The sequence below is a fragment of the Hakea prostrata genome, chromosome 9 (assembly GCF_041222555.1).
Source record: "Hakea prostrata isolate BN-2017 chromosome 9, UWA_Hpros_2, whole genome shotgun sequence".
Lineage (NCBI taxonomy): Eukaryota > Viridiplantae > Streptophyta > Magnoliopsida > Proteales > Proteaceae > Hakea > Hakea prostrata.
Window position 1 is genome coordinate 43,399,321 of NC_142608.1, and position 3,785 is coordinate 43,403,105.

A 3,785-nucleotide genomic window follows, 5' to 3' on the forward strand; every position below is an offset into this window, starting at 1 on the left:
TCATACTCTTCCATCATACATTTATTAGAAAAGTCCACTTTTGAACATTAGATGGTCCATTCTTAAATATATGACAGAAAAGTGTGAGGGAAGCATAATCTTCTTCCTTGGCACGTAGATCCCAACACATCTTTAAACACTAAAGAAATAAACTAAAAACATGTCTTCTCTTAAATATATAGTTGAAAAATAAGAGAAATATACATTCCCTTATCTCGAGGGAAAATCTTGTCGAAAAATTCGCATTTATGTCAATGGTAGTCGAACTTTGGCATCGTCCTTCAAGTTTATTGTCATCACACCAAGAGGGAGAACAATACCATAGCGGATTACTTGGCAGTGAATGGTTCACAAACTTAGGAGTACTTGAATGTTTTTGGTTACCAAAAAAGAAAAAAAATATTTTAAATTTAGATAAACTCATATTTTACCAAAAACAAAACCCAAATAAATAAATAGAAACAATATTCCCCACCCTCATAGGTGTAGATTCATGGCAAATCTGATACTATTTTTTCCAAGTCAAATCTGATACTATTAAAGAATTTGGAACTTTAAACAATGGACATGGGCGGTTTGTAACGGCTACTTTGTTTTTTGAGAACATGTGAAGGGTGTCCCCACGCGGCAGTGCGGCTCCACCGCTTGTCCTTATTCATGAACATCACATGTGAACATGGATGGAACATCTTTACGAAAAAGAAGAAGGAAAAAAAAAACACAAAAACTTTCACCAATAAATTCATAATTATTGTTATTTATTTTTATCTTTTTAGAAATAATGGATTTAGCTCTTCTATAGTGCAAGAGAGCGTGGAATATCTCTGACATGATATTGAGATTGCAAAGTAAATAATTTTTATAATATTAAGAAATAATTTTTATTGTATTATATTATGTCATGTCATTTTGTCCTATTCTTTATAAGTTCAGTTTCCTTACCTTCGAAAATAGAGATCTATCGTGATTCTTTGTTACCAAATATTTAGCAGGGGGTATATCTTGTCAATGTTCGAGAGGCGTGTCTCTTTTCCTAAACTTGTAATGAGAAGATGTCATGATAAGATTATTAAGATGAATAATCCTAATTCACTCTATACATATGAGAATAGATTTAATGTCCAGTGAACAATGAATATTAGTGGCTTATTGTGGTATAATGTTTGAGTGTATTATATCAAATCTTTTAATAGATTAAGACTTGCATCACCCACATACAAGTTGTTGTCACATTGATGGAAAGCCATTAGACTTTTCTTGTTTTATCCTACATTATACAAATTAACTCTAAAATTTTTTACTGCTAGAAAAAGGTAAAGTTGCTTTTGGAGCTGAGGTTTGTTCAGACTAGTTTACGCGTATCTTGACTAATTCTCCGAAGGTAACTTTTTAAATAAAATTGATTCTTTCTCTTTTCCCTGTCCATTTCACTAATATAAAATTGTTTTATTTTGAAGCTAGAATTGTTTAGACCAGCTTACGTGGATCTCCACTAACCTACTTATCAATCTAATTTCGATTTCCCAAACCATAGTTTTTGAAAGAAAAAGATACAAGGATCTTTCTAGTTTCATTAATGAAGCACAAAATGACCTTTGTGGAGTAATTGAAAAGGTGATTGACTCTTTGTTTTGTAATCGATTAAAAATCATCGCATGCATGAATCTTTCTCCTTGGGTTAGATTACAAATCACATCTATGTCGCTCTCTCTCACATATGGAGTTAAGCAGAATCACATGCTGGGGATAAGAGACCATAGAAGTTGGGACCCACGCAGTATGGCTTCCTGGTCCTTTTAGGTTGGAGACAATACACTCAAATTTATGACTACAAAATACGACAAAAATGTATACTTGAAACATCAATGAACATGTCTTCTTTTATTTTTCACCATCAAGCAAGATTGGGGACTCACATGTCTGAAGGAGGGGCAACGGTATAAAAATGACAGAAATTTGAATGACTTCTTTGGATTTACTATCTCTATATAAGAGACTGCAACTACTGTGCTAGAAGTACATCCATGATCAATGTATATATGTCATGAAAAATATTTGATATTTGGTAGACACGCAAGCATGGTTTACTATCTGTGTTGCATAGATTTTTAGTTACTTTTGGCAAACGCTTGCAATGCTTCAAATAAGATCTGATTTGGATTGTCTGTTTTGATCAATGGTTGATCAAGGTGATAGAGGTAGAACCATCGGATTCCAAGAAAATCCAGTGGTTAGAGTTGCTTCAGTAATCTAACTTTTATTAGGGTAGATCTTGGTCCATATGATTGTTCAATCTAGTATCATCAAATCATGCGGCCAAACAATCCAACTGATCATATTTGATAAGTTTTGGATGTGACTATAGGAAATGTATTTATTATTATAGAGTCATGACTATATCAAATGAGTATCTCTGTGCCAATGGATACCCTCAGATTCATGAAGTGAGTTACCAAAATTTTGTAAGTATCATATCATTCATGTTGTATCAATTAGTGTTCGACTTTCTTGTATTCTGAGGGACAAATCGTTTTAACCTTGCACCAATTGATGAAAGAAAGCAACTTTGTTATGCCCCTAGAAGTGTTAACATCACTACTTTGTAATGTTTCCCCTTTCCACCAACTACTCAGCTTTTTGTCCTTGGTTTGTTGCTAACTTGCTATATTATTGAAATACATTTCTTTTTTTGGTCTGAACATTTCTTTTTTTTTTTTGAATTGTTATACACTGATTTAGATGATAACGGAAAATCCGTCATTAAACTCCTCAACCAATGAAAGCTTGGATGTGATTGAATTATACAATGAGCATAAATTAGGTTTGGAATCCACATGGAATGGCCCAGCCAAACCAAACAAGACCAGATGGACTCAATTATGAATTAATAGTCCAAGTAGCAAAGACTAATCCAATTCATTTTAGGCCCAATTCCAATAAGGATATGATATTAATCTAAGGTCCATTTATTTATTAGCTTAAAAGCCAAAACCCACTGATAATTAAATTAGAATTGGCCCAAGTCCATAGGAAGCCAACAAGGGAGTGTATTTATGATATGGGCAACCCATGATTTAAAACGAGTGATTTTTTATTAATTGAATTGGTTGGTTATATGGTCCATGATTGGAAATTAAGTAAATGATTGAAGCCAATAACTAGGCTCAAATTGAATTAACAAACTTTCCTCTAAAGAAAGTATTTGACTTAGACTGACCGGAAGACTGGTGGCGTGCGCAATTGAATTAAGCGAACATTAAATTGAGTTTTGACCACGACCATCTATTAAGGCACGGTGTCCTCACCGATTTCATCCTCGAAACTTCGAACTGTGGCATGAGCGGGGAAGGAGAAGCTACCACGAAAATAACAAAAGATGGATACTTTCGATAGACGGATCTAGTAACGCACATGGAAGTGGAGCGGGGATTACTCCCGATAAGCCCAAGTGGGTTTCAAATAAGATATGCACTTCGCTTCAAATTCAAAACCTCGAATAATGAAGCATAATATGGAAGCATTAATCACAGGTCTCGTATAGCAAAGGCCCTCGATATCCGAACATAAAGGTGGGGCGACTCACAATTAATTGTGAATCAAGTAAACGGACTATATGAAGCAAAAGAGAAGTGGATGAGTAGATATTTGTCTATGGTCGACCAATATAGACCACACTTCAAAAACATCCAAATCAAACAAGTCCCTCAGCAAGGGGGAAAACGGAAACAAGTAAATGCTCTATCTAGATTAGCTACGAAAAATATGGATGCTACAAAACCAGTCAT